Source organism: Musa acuminata, chromosome BXJ1-6 (assembly GCF_036884655.1).
Source record: "Musa acuminata AAA Group cultivar baxijiao chromosome BXJ1-6, Cavendish_Baxijiao_AAA, whole genome shotgun sequence".
NCBI classification, from domain to species: domain Eukaryota; kingdom Viridiplantae; phylum Streptophyta; class Magnoliopsida; order Zingiberales; family Musaceae; genus Musa; species Musa acuminata.
Genome location: NC_088332.1, coordinates 17,579,567 through 17,596,503, shown reverse-complemented (window position 1 = coordinate 17,596,503; position 16,937 = coordinate 17,579,567).

Genomic DNA, 16,937 nt, shown 5'->3' with positions numbered 1-16,937 from the left:
AAACACATGATTAGGGAGGCTATTATTTTCAAATCCAGGAGGTTGTTCAACATAAACTTCTTCGGAGATAAAGCCATTTAGAAAAGCGCTTTTAACATCCATTTGAAACAGCTTAAAATTATTACTACTAGCGTAGGCAAGGAGCATCCTTATGACTTCCAATCGAGACACAGGAGCGAAGGTTTCTTCGTAATCGATACATTCTTCTTGGTTGAAACCTTTGGCCACTAATCTAGCCTTGTTTCTAACCACGATACCATTTTCATCTTGCTTTTTTATGAAGACCCATTTAGTACCAATAACTAAATGGTCATTTGGCCTAGGAACAAGCTTCCACATCTCATTTCTCTCAAATTGATTCAATTCATCTTGCATTGCGATAATCCATGAATCATCTTTCATGGCTTCGTCAACACATTTGGGTTCAATTTGGGAGAGAAAGGCGGCGTCTGCACAAAAATTTTTAAGAGAAGATCGTGTTTGAACCCCCTTTGACGTGTCTCCTAAAATTAGCTCCTTGGGATGAGCATCTACATACTTCCAATCCTTGGGTAAGGATGTTTTGGAAGTGGATGCATCCAAGTTGCTATTTGGAGAAGGGGTTTCATTTAAATTCAAGGAATCAAAATTAACATCATCATCAAAATCGTTTTTCCTGATTTCAGAAACCTCATTGAAAACAACATGAATGGATTCTTCAATAATTAATGTTCTTTTATTGAAGATACGAAAAGCTTTAGAAACTGAAGAATAACCAAGAAAGATTCCTTCATCGGATTTAGCATCAAATTTTCCTAAGTTATCTTTTTCATTCAAGATAAAGCATTTACACCCAAAGACTTTAAAATATGAAACATTGGGTTTTTTGTTGTTCCATAACTCATAAGGAGTTTTGGTGAGTAAGGGTCTAACTAGAACTCTATTCAAAATATAGCATGCATTGTTTACGGCTTCGGCCCAAAAATATTTGGGTAGGCTATGTTCATTCAACATGGTTCTTGCCATTTCTTGTAAATTTCGATTTTTTCTTTCTACTACTCCATTTTGTTGAGGATTTCTTGGAGTAGAGAAATTATGGTTGTATCCATTGAATTCACAGAATTCTTGGAAATCATGGTTTTTAAATTCTCCACCATGATCACTTCTAATTGACGAAATCATAGAACCCTTCTCGTTTTGAACAAGTTTACAAAACTTGGTAAAAGATCTAAAGCATTCATTTTTCTGTTTTAAGAAGTAAGTCCATGTGTATCTACTATAGTCATCCACAATGACGAAGGCGTATTTGCTACCTCCTAGGCTTGATGTAGAGATTGGTCCGAACAAGTCCATATGGATCAATTGTAAGGGCCTAGAGGTGCTTATTTGATTCTTAGATTTGAAATTACCCTTAATTTGTTTACCTAATTGGCAAGCATCACATACATTATCTTTGATAAACTTGATATGAGGAATTCCTCTTACAAGATCTTTAGATGATATTTGAGTGATTAGTTTCATGCTAGCATGACCTATTCTTCTCTGCCATAGCCAAGCATCCTCATTCAAAGCCGAAAAACACATTTCATTACACAAATCATTGATGTCAATAGTGTATACGTTATTTTGTTTTAATACAATCATAGACATGTTTTTGTGTGATTTTTCAATGATGTAAGCATTAGATTTGAATCTAACAATGTATCCTTTATCACATAATTGACTAATGCTCAAGAGGTTATGTTTTAAACCATCAACTAACAAAACATCTTCAATAAAGAAGTTGGATTTGTTACCTATGGTTCCTTTGCCAATGATTTTACCCTTGTTGTTGTCTCCGAAGGTGACATAGCCTTCGTCTATGCTAGTGAGCTTAGAGAATTGAGATGGATCTCCGGTCATATGCCTTGAGCATCCACTATCAAGGTACCATCTCTTGCTCCTAGCTTGCGATGGTATGAGTTTCTACAAGAAAGGATAATTTTTAGGTACCCATTTGCTTTTGGGTGCCTCAAAGATAGATCTACATTGTCTATCATGTTGCATAGAATTTATCATGGTTCCTTTAGGAACCCAAATCAATTTGTTTGGACTAATTTTCTTGAATGGACAATAATGCATCTTGTGTCCAAATTTGCAACAAAAGTTGCATTTGTTTTGGTGTCGAACATGTAGGATGGTGCCTTTCATGAAGGTGGTTGGATTTTGGTGAGAACTTCTCACAAATCCAATTCCACTTCTTTTGGGAACGTGACCCTTGTTTGCAAGGATCATGTTTAATGACTTGCTACCAACCTCGAATTTCTTCAAGGTGTCCTTAAGTAGCAAGTTTTCTTTTTGGAGAGTTTCTAGATCATGGCATTTGATGCATGAATTTAAACTATCATGATATTCAGTTTTTAACTTATCAAAATCATAAGTAAGACTATCATGCTCCTTTTTTAGCAATTTGTATTTTCTATTGATAATCTTGCATTCATCAAATAAGTCATGGAAGACATTTAATAATTCATCGAAAGATAAATCTGCATCTATTAAATTCGTTACCTCCTCTCCGATGGCCATTAGGGCGTAATGAGCAACTTGCTCGGTGTTGGACTCCTCTTCTTCGGATGCGCTCGAATCATCCCATGTTGCTTTGAGCGCCTTCTTCTTTGGTGTTCTCTTTTTGATTTGGGGACAATCACTCTTGTAGTGTCCCGGCTTTTTGCACTCATAGCAAATGACTTGGTCCTTTTTGGGTTCAAGTTTGTTTTTTGTGTCATTTTTAAACTTGTTTCTTTTAATGAATTTTTTAAAATTTCTTGTTAGAAGTGCTAAGTCATCGTCATAGTCCTCATCACTTGAGTTTTCTCTCAAGTGATCTTCTGAAGTTCTAAGTGCCATATCCTTCCTGTTCTTTGGAAGGATGTCTTCTTGCTCTTCATGAGCTTTGCAAGTCATCTCGTAGGTCATTAATGACCCAATTAGTTCTTCAAGAGGGAAGTTGTTTAGATCTTTCGCCTCTTGAATAGCAGTGACTTTAGGATCCCAACTTTTAGGAAGGGATCTTAGAATCTTATTTACGAGCTCAAAATCCGAAAAACTTTTTTCGAGTCTTTTTAGACCGTTGACGACATCCGTGAAACGGGTAAACATGTCGCCAATAGTCTCACTCGGTTTCATCCGGAAAAGTTCAAAAGAGTGTAGCAAAAGATTGATTTTTGACTCTTTCACTCTACTTGTGCCTTCATGAGTCACTTCGAGTGTGTGCCAAATATCAAATGCAGTTTCACAAATCGAAACACGATTAAACTCGTTTTTATCAAGTGCACAAAGTAAGGCATTCATAGCCTTTGCATTAAGAGCGAAAGCCTTCTTCTCCAAATCATTCCAATCGACCATTGGAAGAGAAGACTTTGAAAAACCGTTTTCGACAAGATTCCAAAGTTCAAAATCCATAGAAATAAGAAAGATCCTCATTCGGGTCTTCCAATAGGTGTAGTCCGTCCCATTGAACATGGGTGGACGTGTAATAGAATGGCCCTCTTGGTTTTCGGCGTAAGCCATCTCTCTTGGGTTTTAATCCATTTGAGAGTTAACCCCGCTCTGATACCAATTGTTAGGATCAAGAGCACTAAGAGGGGGGGGGGGGGGTGAATTAGTGCAGCGGAAATCTTTCACTATTAAAATCGAAAGCTGCGTTCGTTTGATAAAAACGATTTCGATGTAAAAGCGGATTCTAAGATTACTTTAACTTAAGATTAAGCGAGATGACGCTAAAGTAAATCTACGAAGGCAGTTTGCAGTTTATGATAAAAATCAGAATGCAAGCGCAAACTGAAATGCAACGTTCGTACGATAAAACCAGTTTACGTCTAAATGCCAATTTTGAGGATACTGAACTTTGAGATACGTTTTATAAATGTGCAGAAGGCAGTTTGCAGTTATGATTGAAATCAAAACGTAAACGTAAACTGAAATGTAATGATCGTACGAAAAAGCCGATTTACGTCTAAACGTAGATTCGGAAAGTTCTGAACTTAGAAACTCGTTCGTAAAAGCGCAGAAGGCAGTAGCTATTTAGGAGGTTTGCAGTAAAGATAAAATGCTCAAAGTAAATACAAACCGAGATTTAGAGTGGTTCGGTCAATCTTGACCTACTCTACTTTTGGCTTCCTCCACCGACGAGGTCACCGACGTCAACTAGAGGCCTTCCTTCAATAGGCGAAGGCCAACCACCCTTTTACAGTTTCACTCCTTTTGACGGGCTTAGGAGACAACCCTTACAAAAATTTTCTCTCCTTTCTTTACAACTCAAAACTTTGAAGAACAGAGGGAGGAGAACTTTTGGCCTTTACAACAATTTTGAGCTCTAAGAATCACAGAAAGATGTCAAGATTTTGAGTGTTTGTTACTGCTTTCAGTGCTGAATAGGTGGGGTATTTATAGGCCCCAACCCAGTTCAAATTTGGAGCTCAAAACTGTCAATTTCCGGAATTCCGGGATCAGGCGGTTGCACCTCCTGACTGAAGCGGTTGCACCGCCTGGCAGAGCTCGAAGACTGAGCCTCTAGGCGGTGCCACCTCTGTCAGGGGCGGTTGCACCTCTCTGCCAGAGCTCGAAGACCGAGCTCAGGCGGTTGCACCTCTTGCCAGAGCTCGAAGACCGAGCTCAGGCGGTGCTACCTCCTGTCATGAGAGGTTGCACCACCCAATCTCGCTTGGAGACTGAGCCCAGGCGGTTGCACCTCTTGGCTGGGGCGGTTGCACGGCCCAGTCTCCCTGGGAGACTTAGCCCAGGTGGTGCTACCTCCTGGCTTGGGCAGTTGCACCTCCCACAGCAATCAGGGTCCGAATAGGTAGATCCATTCGGCCCAAATTGGGTCTTTCAGGGGCCCAATTGCCCCAAGATTAAGCTAATGGGATCACCTCCCATTTCCAACTTAATCATTGTGCTAACTACGATAAATTCGAAAGACAATTTCTGCAGCTTGCTCTGGTGCGTCAATCGCTTCTTCCGGCGAGTTTCCGCCGAACTTCCGTCGATCATCCGATGAACCCTCGGTGATTCTCCTGCGGACTTCCGGCAAACTCCTGGACTTGCGACGATACACTTGGCGAGTTCCGACGAGTTTTTTTGGCAAGCTTATGGACATCTCGGATTTGTTCCCGCAGAACCTCCGACGACTGTCCGAACTTCCGTCGAGCTCTCGAACTCCCAACATGATCATTGTCATGACTCCGACGCAACTCCTGCTGCATGTCTTACTTTCATCGTAGTTAATCCTGCACACTTATCTCAACATATAGGTTAGACAACAAATGACAATTGACTTCATCATCAAAATCCGAGATTCAACAGAGTTGACAACTTCTTTTAATTGCAAACACTCATTTTTGAAGTGTTTAAGTTTTTTGCACTCATAGCATATGACTACATCATTCTTACGTTCACTTTTATTCTCACCTTCTCATCTAGTAAGATTTATCTTGTTTCTCCTCGTGAACTTTTTGAATCTTCTTGTTAGGAGTGCCATGTCATCATCATCATTACTTGAGCTTTCACTCGAGTAGTCTTCTTTAGATTTAAGAAAAATATCCTTCCTTTTCTTTGGAAGGTTTTTCTCTTCTTCATCATATGTTTTACAAGTTATTTTATAGGTCATTAAAGATCCTATAAGTTCTTCAAGAGAAAAATTATTCAAATCTTTAACTTATTGGATTGTCGTTACATTTGGATCCTAACTTGAAGAGACCTTAAAATCTTACTCACCAATTCAAGATTAGTATATTTTTTACCAAGCTTTTAACCCATTGACAACATCTATAAAATGAGTGTATATGTCACCAATGGATTTACTTGACTTCATTTTAAATAATTTGTAACTATGAACTAAAAGATTAATTTTAGATTCTTTTACTCTCTTTATGCCTTCATGAGTAACTTCGAGTTTCTACCAAATATTATATATGGTGTTATAAGTAGAAACTCGATTGAGCTCATTTTTGTCTAAAGCATAAAATAAAGCATTAATTATTAAATCTTTGATTTTGATGATGAAACCAGTTGATAGTGTTTATCTGATCTACGTTTTAAGTGACGCAGGAAGCTTCGATCAAGAAGAGACAATTAAAGTAGGAAGAATCATGTTGGGCCAGAGTGGAACATGTCATAAGATTGGACGTCGAGCCGGAGGACCGGATGACATATCAACAGAAGGCTTCGGGCCATGAGTTCGGGCATCAGGCCAAAAAGAGTGGAAATTGCACAAAGGAAATCAGAGTTGAGGAGGTCAACTAGTCGATTGGGCAATAGGCCGCAAGAGAGGATGATACGCCAAAGAATCGGACGAAGCATCGATGAACTAATGACATACCGGACAACATTTGATTCAAGCTTTGTAACAATTGTCTAGATCGAAGTAGGTTTTAAGTGTGCAGGATTAACTATGATAGCGATCAAGGCATAAAGCAAAATGAAGTCCCGGAGTTAAGAATGAGATTTTATTGGGAGTTTGAGAGTTCGTCGGAAGTCCAAACGTTCGTCGGAAGTCCGAACGTTCGTCAGAAGTTCTGTCGGAATTGACCGAGAAGTCCAAGAGTTTGTCGGGAGTCCGTTGGAACACTACCGAGAGATCGTCGGAAGTTCACCGGAAGATCGTCAGAAGTTCGTTGGAAGAACCCTAGACTTACCAGACTTATTTAGCTTAGTGTATGCCTTAAAATTCATAGGTAACACATAATTGGGTTGGAATTGGGCCAACTCAATTAAGGGCCAATTGGGCCCAAGTTTGGACTGTGTTGGGCCAAGTGAAAAGGCCAAAATAATGACTCAACAGGTGGAACCGTCGTGGCACAGTCTCCGAGATTATGTTAGGCGATGGTACCGCCTAGACACAATCTCTGAGAGATTGTCAAGCGATGGTACCGCCAGACTAGGCAATGGTACCGCCCAGTGGTAGGGTGCCAGGAGGTGGTACCGCTCAGTATTAGTGCTGCATGTGGTGGTACCACAATTACCCCGAAAATCAAGGATGAGATACTTTTAGGCTCCAAGTTTGAATCTACTTGAGGCTTATAAATACCCCTCTAGTTAACATACACAAGAATTGAGAGCAAAAAGAAGAAAAACACTATTATAATCTTATGAGAATTCCTCTAAAAGCTCTAAGTGTTAGTGCAGTTTAACAGAGGAGTAAGTGGGGTGCAAAGGTTGTCTCCTAAACCTATGAAAAGGAGAAGAAGGGTGTAAAATGATAGTTGATCTTCCCCCATTGAATGAAGATCATTAGTGGATGTCGGTGGCCTCGACGAAAGAAGAATTAGTGGAGTGGATGAAGGTCACGACGACCAAACCACTATAAAACATTTTGCATTTCTGTTTTGCTATTTATCTTTATTGCAAACTGCTTTACTTTCTCATTACTTTTGCTGCACACCCTTCCGTATGCTTTCAAAGTTAAACTCACTTTGTCGAAACGATTTTTCATCGTACGAAGATTTTTGACTCAACGTGATTTTTATCTGCTGCACTAATTCACGCCTCCCTCTTAGTGTCGACTCGATCATAACAGTTGGTATCAGAGGCATGTTTTTTCTTGTTTGGTTTAACACCCAAGAGAAATGACTCTTTTTAGATTTCAAGAGGGACTTTCTATTATTCGTCCTCCTATGTTCAATGGGACGGACAACACATATTGGAAAACTCGAATGAGAGTTTTATTGCTTTCTATTGATTTAAATTTATGGAATACTATCAAAAAGGATTTGAAAAGTCTTCTACTCCAATGAACAAATGAAATGATTTGGAGAAGAAAACTTTTTCTTTAAATGCTAGAGCTATGAATGCTCTATTTTGCACCTTAGACAAAAATAAATTCAATCGAGTGTCTATTTGTGAAATGACTTTTGATATTTGGTACACACTCGAAATCACTCACGAAGGCACGAAGATAGTTAAAGAGTCTAAAGTCAATCTTTTAATGCGTGATTTTGAACTATTTCAAATGAAGCTAAGTGAAACCATTGTTGACATGTACACCAGTTTTACGAATGTCATCAATGACTTAAAAGCTCTTGGCAAATATTTTTCGAATCTTGAACTTGTTAATAAAGTTTTATGATCTCTTTCTAAAAATTGGGGTCCTAAAGTAATAGCCATTTAAGAGACCAAGGATTTGAATAATTTTTCTCTCGAAGAACTTATCGAGTCTTTGATGACCTACGAAATGACTTATGTGGTAGATGACGAACTTGAGAACAACCTTTCAAAGAATAGAAAAGATTTTACACTTAGAATAAAAGAAGACCACTCGAGCGAAAGCTCAAGTGATGATGAACTTGAACTTCTCACAATAAAGTTTAAAAAGTTCTTAAAATAGGAATTAAAGAATAAAAATAAATTTAAAAAAAAAAGTTACTAAAGAATAAGAAAGCACTCAAGGTGACTTAGGACGAAATCAGTGCATCCGAAGATGAGGAGCAAACTGATAAAGATGAAGTGGTGAACTTCGGTTTGGTAACTCTTGACAATGAGGTAAATAACTCAAACGAAACTCCTTTAGTTTACTTTGAAATTACTTGATGTTTTTTATGAGTTATTTTTAAATTAGTTAGTAAAGAATAAAAAAAATTATAAAAAAAATATCATGCTTCATTTTCTAGTTATTTTAAAAAATAATCATGACATTTGCATGTTTTATGATAAAGAAATAAAAATATTAAAAATGTAATGCTTGTACACTAAATAAGATTACTTCTATGAATGCTTAAATGTTTGTCTTGATGATTTTTCGTGAGAAAGCTTGTATTTCGGTTTTAAACATGATGAATGGTTTTCATACGAAAAACTTGAGCATACTTATATGAAATCAATCACAATGAAACACATAAAAAGAAAAATGTATTATCATTAAAATGATAAATCAAATCTCTTGTTTAAAAAAGTCTTATGTTTAATGTGTTATATTTTTTGTCATGATGATTTTGATAATGAAATTTATTTTTCAGTCTTAAACGATGATACATATTTTGATTTGGCATAAAAACTTGGGCATGCATGTAAGAAATCAAATCACTTAAATTGAAATAACTAAAAAGAGGAAAGGATTTTTCTTGAAAAATTCTTTTTCTCTATCTTATCGATTTTTTCACTAAGAGATTGATAAATTTATTTATGTCATTTTGAATCTCTTGAAAGTAATTCTGATGATTTGATGATTTAAATTTGAATGAGTTTTATCCAAATCATGATCTTGATTTCTTGGAATTGCTTGAGATTTTTGTGGAATCAAGATCTCTTCTTTGTACTCCTACGATTTTTTTTTGGTATTTTATTTAAAGAGGAGATTTACTATATGAATCATGTCTTTTGGTATTCACATGATATCTTTTATGATATAATTTTTTTTTAATTCCTTGAATTCATGAACTATATCTCATTACTAAATTTTTCTTGATATCTTTCATGTGATGACTTGAATATTTACGCATTTGTGTTATTCCCCTCTTTTTGCCTATAATAAAGGGGGAGAAAATAAATGATGAATATTTGGTATCAACAATCATGAAGTGATAAATGCTCAAAAATATTAATTTAATATTTGGTATCATGAATGCTTTAGTATCATGTATGATATGCCCATAGTGATGATTGATTTGTATCATGTATGAAGCAAGGATGAAATGTAATAGTTTGAAATTATGCATGTTATATATTGAAGACTTGAAACCGTATTATACCCAAGTAATATTGATTTGAAAATTTATTGATTTAGTATCATGCCCAACGTAATAATGATGATGACTTGGCAATTCAAACAAAAAAATTTATGGGTTAAGATTTAATTTTTTTTCCCAAATCATGATCTTGATTTCTCGATATTTGATGCATGAGATTTTTCTATGAATCAAGATCTTGTTTTTGTTAGCTTGAATGATAAACTTAGACATGTTAAATCTCCCAAATGCATAAATTCTTCTTATATATTTTTCGGATCATGACCTTGATTTCTCGATTTTTAGACTTGAATCTTCTTTTTGAATCAATATCGTTTCCCTATCATTCCTTCTATATACAAAAGAGAGATATGTCAAAAATCATGATTTGATTTTTCAGTTTTGATGATTGGAATAATGATTAGAATATTGATGTAAATTTGTTATTTATCTTTGACATGCTTTGAAAATTATTGTAAAGGAAAAAAATTATAAAATTATATTCTTCCCTTCTTTTTCATAATAACAAAGGGAGAGATAAATTTATTAGCTTGCACATTTCAAAGATAGAAAAACTTGCTTGCTTGCTTACACATCACAATGAGAGGCAAGAAATATTATCTTGCAATCTTAAGAGAAGCAAAAGTGCTATATTGCCTATCTCAATAAGCAAAACTTGTAACTTGTACATTGCAAAAGGAAGCAAGAATTGCTAGCTTGCACACCTCAATAAGAGGCAAAAATGCTATCTTACATTCTTTTTCGAAAACTTGCTAGCTTAAACATTGCAAAAAAAGCAAATATGCTAAACTCTGCACATCTCTAAAACTTGCTAGCTTGCATGTTCAAGACTTGCTATTTTACTAGCTTGCATAGTTGCACTTCTCCTTTTTGTTGATGACAAATGGGGAGAAGTTATGATGAACAATCATGCATGGAATGATATATTAAAATTTTGATTATGCATGATTTTATGATGATATATTGCTTGGATTCATGATTAAATTTTCTTTGACTTGAATTCAACTTGAATTCAAGGTTCTATCAATATGGCATATATCAAGGGGGAGTTAAGGTTAACTTCGTCATCAATTGGTTGTCAGGGGAGATTGTTGAATCTCATATTTTGATAATGAAACCAATTGATAGTGTTTATCTGATCTGCATTTTGAGTGACGCAGGAAGCTTCGATCAGGGAGAGACAATTAAAGTAGGAAGAATCATGTTGGGTCGGAGTGGAACATATTAGAAGATTGGACGTCGAGCCGGAGGACTAGTTAACGTATCGGCAGAAGGCTTCGGGCCATGGGTTCGGGCATCGGGCCAAGAAGAGCGGAAATTGCACTATGGAAATTGGAGTTGCAGAGGTCAACTAGCCGATTAGGCAATAGGCCGCAAGAGAGGACGATGCGCCGAAGAATTAGACAAAACATCGATGAACCAATGACATACCGGATAACATTTGATTCAAGCTTTGTAATAATTGTCTAGATCGAAGTAGGTTTTAAGTGTGCAGGATTACCTATGATAGCGATTAAGGCATAAAGCAAAATGAAGTCCCAAAGTTAAGAACAAGATTTCGTTTGGAGTTCGAGAGTTCGTTGAAAGTTCGGACGCTCATCGAAAGTTCTATCAAAATTGACCGAGAAGTCCAGGAGCTTGCCAAAGAAGCATGTCGGAACTCACCAAGAAGATCATCGTGAAGTTCAGGAGCTTGCCGGGAGTCCGTTGGAACACTACCGAGAGATCGTCGGAAGTTCGCCGGAAGATCACCGGAAGCTCACCGGAAGAAACCTAGACTTACCAGACTTATTTAGCTTAGTATATGCCTTAACATTCGTAGTTAGTATATAATTGGGTTGGAATTGGGCCAATTCAATTAGGGGCCAATTGGGCCCAAGTTTGGGTTGTGTTGGGCCAAGTGAAAAGGCCCAAACAGTGACCCAACAAGTGAAACCATCGTGGCACAGTCTCCGAGACTATGTCAAGCGGTGGTACTGCTAGTCTGGGCAGTGGTACCACCTAGTGGCAAGGTGCCAAGCGGTGGTACCACCAGATTGGGCGGTGGTACTGTCTAGTGTCAGTACTGTAGGTAGTGGTACTGTCCAACACAAGTGGTGGTACCGCCGGTACCTCGAAAATCGAGGATGAGACACTTTTAGGCTCCAAGTTTGAATCCACTTGAGGCCTATAAATACTTCTCTCATCCCAAGTTAACATATACAAGAATTGAGAGCTAAAAGAAGAAAAATACTATTGTAATCTTGTGAGAACTCCTCTACAAGCTCCAAGTGTTAGTGCAGTTTAAGAGAGGAGTAAGTGGGGGTGTAAAGGTTGTCTCCTAAACCTGTGAAAAGGAGAAGAATGGTGTAAAAGGGTACTTGATCTTCGCACATTGAAGGAAGATCATTAGTGGATGCTGGTGGCCTCGACGGTAGATGAATCGGTGGAGTGGATGTAGGTCACGACGACTGAACCACTATAAAATGATTTGCATTTCTATTTTACTATTTATCTTTATTACAAATTACTTTACTTCCTCATTACTTTTGCTGCACACCATTCCGTACGCTTTCAAAGTTAAACTCACTTTGTCGAAACGATTTTTCATCGTACGAAGATTTTTGACTTGACGTATTTTTTATCCGTTACACTAATTCACCCCTCCCCTCTTATTGCCGACTCGATCCTAACATTCATAACTTTAGCATTTACGAAAAATGTTCTCTTTTCAAAATCATTCCATTCATTCATTAGTTTAGAAGATTTTTGAAAGCCAAATTCGATAACGTTCCATAAATCAAAATCCATAGAAAAGAGAAACAAATTTCATTTTAGTTTTCCAATAGGTATAGTCCATCCCATTGGGCCTAGTGGCACCACCACCCAAGTCAGCTCATGACCATTATTTTGGCCTAATTTTGCCGGGTCCAAGCCCATTGGCTTTCTTAATAAGTTAGCATAGTTGCAGCCAAATTCCAATATAATTTGACCCAGAAAGACCTTGATCAAGATGTTAACAATCCAACCACATATTTGGCACAATTACAAAACTTTTTAGCATGTTATATGTCATTACTGCATGCCGTCCGATCTGCCAACACTTTGTCCAAACCTTCGGCACATCGTCCTCTCCTTTGGCATATCGCCCGATCTATGGACATGTTGACTTTCCCACAATACCCAATCTTTTGATGCAATACCCGATCCTTTTGACATGATGCCTGAACTTATAACACGAAGTTCAATCTTCGACATGTCGACTAATCATTTGGCTCGATATCCAATTTGTAACATGATATTTTTTTGGCACAATATATGATTCTCCTACTTTGACAATGTACCTTTTGATGGTTTGTTTGTGCCCATATTTGAAATATTTTCTATATCATTTATCTCAAAAACATATTAGTCCATAAACTCATCAATTAATTTCATCATCAAAATATGGGATTCAACACTAATTACATATTACATTCCGTAAGTAGTTATCCTTAGTATTTCGGTCTCTCTACTTTTAAAAATTATATTGAGATCTCTATAATTATGAAAGTGAAACATTCAACCCTCCAATAAAACCTCTCTCAATTTTTAACGTTATAAAATTATTTTTTAATCCTGTGTAGGGATCTCAATGTTTTATTTTCATAGAGATCTTAATGTAATTTTTGAAAGTGTAACAATCGAGATATTAAAGTTATCTAATTAATAAGCCTCATATTGATATATGTTTAGCACACGTAACTACTAAATACTATATATCATTACACTCCATTAAGTGTTTTATTCAATCTTAGATTTTGATTATGAAATCAATTGATGAGTTTGTGGTCTAATTTGTATTTTGAGTGACACAAGACTAGCTTTGAACAAAGAGAGGCAAATTGATTGAAGCAGGAGGAATCAGCCGTTGGGCTAGAGTTGAACATGTTAGAAGATTGGTCGATGTGCGGGTAAAAAGACCTTAAGCCATGAGTTCGGGCATCGGGCTAGAAGAATTGGACTTCGCACCAAGGAGATCAGATATTGTAGGAAGTCAACATGCCGATTAGGTAATATGCCGAAGAAAAGGACGATGTGTTGAAAGATCGGACGAAGCATCAGAAGAATTAATAACATGCCAAACAATATATGATTCGTGCTTTATAATAATTTGTCTAGATCGAATTAGCTTAGAGTTCTAATTGAGTTAGTTTAAATGTAATTAGGTTAATTCAATTAGGGGCTCATTGGGCCTAAGATGAGGTTGTTTTGGGCCAAGAGAAAGGCTTGTTTAGTGACCCAAAAGTTGGGTTAGGTGGTGGCACCTCAGTCCAAGCAGTGGAACTACCAACGGCTCATTCTCCAAAACACAATCTTTGAGACTGTGTCAGATGGTGGTACTACCCAATGTCAATACTGCAAGTGGTGGTACCGCCCAACACAGGTGGTGGTACTGCTAGTACCTTGAAATCTCGGGGATTTGAATTTTTGTTCTAATTTTTGAAGTCATTTGAGCTCTATAAATATCTCAATCTTTCCTGCTTAAAAGAGCAAGAAAGTAGAACAAAACTCTAATTCTGAAGTTGTAAACCCTTGTAAAGTTTAGAGATTATTCCAAGGGAGAGTGTGAGAGAAACTTTGTAAAAAGGGGGTGTAAAGATTCTCTCTTAGGCCTGTCAAAAGGAGAAAGAGTTGTAAAAGGGTAGTTGGTCTTCACTCATTAAAGGAAGACTATTAGTGGACGCCAATGGCCTCACACGACGACCAAACCACTATAAAGCCGATATGCTCTTTTCCTTTGCTATTTACCTTTATTGCTTACTAATTTTATTACTTATTATATTCCTACGATGTTTTCATATTAAGTATCTTTCTGATATGAGATTTATCGAATGAAAATTTTTTAAATCGTAATTTTTACAAAAGCACTAATTTACCCCTTCCTCTTAGTGTCGAAACGGTCTTAATAGTTGGTATCAGAGCCAAATTTTTTTCGATTGGTTTAACACCCAAGAGAATAACTTTTACTGGTAATCTAGAGGGTCACTCTATCATTCATCCTCCTATGTTCAATGGGATAGACTACACATATTGAAAAACTCGAATAAGAGTTTTTCTTCTTTCTATGAACTTCGATTTATGGAATATTATTGAAAATAATTTTTAAAAGTCTTCTAATCCAATGAACGAATGGAATAATTTGGGTAAGAAAATTTTTTCTTTAAATACGAAAGCTATGAATGCTTTATTTTGCGCTTTAGATAAAAATAAGTTTAATCATATTTTGATTTGTGAAACTGCACGTAACATTTGACATACTCTTGAAATTACATATGAGAAGACACAAGTAGAGTTAAAGAGTCTAAAATAAATCTTTTGATGTATGATTTTGAATTGTTTCGAATGAAGCCAAGCCAAACTATTATTGTTATATACACCCGTTTTATGAATATCATCAATAGTTTAAAAGCTCTTGGTAAATATTTTTTGAATCTTAAACTTGTTAATAAAGTTTTACTATCTCTTTCTAAAAATTGGGATTTAAAAGTAACTGCAATACAAGAGGCAAATGACTTAAATAATTTTCCACTAGAAGAACTCATCGGTTCATTAATGACATATGAAATGACTTGTATAGCACATGACGAACTTGAGAACAACCTTTTAAAGAACAGGAAGGATTTGACACTTAGAATAAAAGAAGACCACTCGAGCGAAAGCTCAAGTGATGATAACTTTGAACTCCTCACAAGTAAATTTAAAAGGTTCATAAAATAAAAATAAAAAATAAAAATAAACTTAAAAAGAAGAAGCTGTCAAAGAAAAGAAAGTAGTCAAGGCGACTTGGGACGAATCGAGTACATTCGAAGGTGAAGAGCAAACCAACAAAAACAAAGTAACAAACTACGCCTTAATGAGTTTTGACAATGAGATAAGTAACTCAACCAAAACTCCTTTACTTTATTGTGAAATTACTTGATGCATTTCATGAGTTATTTTTAAATTAGTATATAAATATAGGAAAAAATGGGCATCATCCTTCTCTTTCTAGTGATTTTGAAAAAAAAAAAATTGAGCATGACAATGACATATTAATTCCTTGTACTAAGTATGAAAAACTAGATTTTATGGGATTAAGAAGTAAAATATATTATTATAATAAACAATAACAAAAGAAAGACCATTGGAATTAAAATGATTATTAACAAATTGAATCTTTTGTTTGAAGATGTTTTAATGTCATACTATTGATCATGATGAATTTTTGTGATGATGCTTATTTTATGGGTTTAAATGATACTGCATGGTTTTGACTTAGAAAACAATGGCATAAAATCAATTACATAGAGGAATGCATTATTTTTATTGAATATGATTCTATCCCTAAAAGCTTATTAAATTTTTTAATAAGAGATTAATGATTCTATTTATGTTATGAATCTTGTGAACTATGAAAGTGATTTTGATGATTTGAATTTAATGAGTTTTATCGAAATCAAGATCTTGATTTCTTGAGATTTATAACTTGAAATCGTTTATGAATCAAGATCTGTTATTATGTATTCTCATATTATTTCTTCTTATTAAGATTTATCCAAATGAATCATGGATTCTCTTTTGATTTTTCAGAATCATAACTTAAATTTTTCATGAATCAAGATTTTTTATGATTCCTTCTTTTACTAAAGAGGAGAATTATGCAAACAAACCATGATCTTGATAATTATAACTTGAGGTTTTATATAAATTAATATCGTTCACTATGATTCCTTCGTTTTACTAAAGAAATGTTCATTCAAAATTTTCTTTTGATTTCTCAGAATTTATAACATAAGATTACATTTGAAGATCATTGACTATTTAATCTCCTATAATATTTTTTTGTTATTTACTAAAGAGGAGATTTGTCAAAAATGACTCATGGTTTTTTAGTATTTATGAGTTAATCTTTCATTTTTGATGATTGAAATATTGATGTAAACTTATCGTTGTTATTAATATTTGTTATAATCTAAAAATTGATGTAAAAAGAAAAATTTTGTACCATTGTATTCTTTCTTTTGATAATAACAAAGGGGGAGAAAGTATTGCTAGCTTGCACATTTCAAGGAGAGAAAACCTGCTAACATACACATTGTAAAGAGAAGCAAAAAGTTGTTATCTCAAGAGAAGAAAAATTTCGCTAAACTTCATTCTCAAGAACTTGCTAGCTTGCATATCGCAAAAAGAAAAAAAGAATTTGCTAGCTTGCACATTTCAAGAAGCAAATCGATAGCT